Source organism: Geospiza fortis, unplaced genomic scaffold (genome assembly GCF_000277835.1).
Source record: "Geospiza fortis unplaced genomic scaffold, GeoFor_1.0 scaffold194, whole genome shotgun sequence".
NCBI classification, from domain to species: Eukaryota; Metazoa; Chordata; class Aves; order Passeriformes; family Thraupidae; genus Geospiza; species Geospiza fortis.
Window position 1 is genome coordinate 5,593,824 of NW_005054322.1, and position 344 is coordinate 5,594,167.

A 344-nucleotide genomic window follows, 5' to 3' on the forward strand; every position below is an offset into this window, starting at 1 on the left:
ATCACAGAATCACAGAATTTCTAGGTTGGAAGAGACCTTTAAGATCATCGAGTCCAACCTATCTTCTAACACCTCAACTAGATCACGGCACCAAGCACTAGATCCAGTCTTTTTTTAAAGACAGCAAGGGATGGTGACTCCACCACCTCCCTGGGTAGATGATTCCAGTATTTGATCACTCTTTCTGTGAAAACCTTCCTCCTTAATTCTAGCCTGTAGCTCCCTTGGCACAGTTTGAGACTCTGTCCTCTTGTTCTGTCTGTGATTGCCCGGAGAAAGAGAGCGACGCCCAGCTCACCACAGCCACCCTTCAGGGAGCTGAAGAGAGTGATAAGGTCACCTCT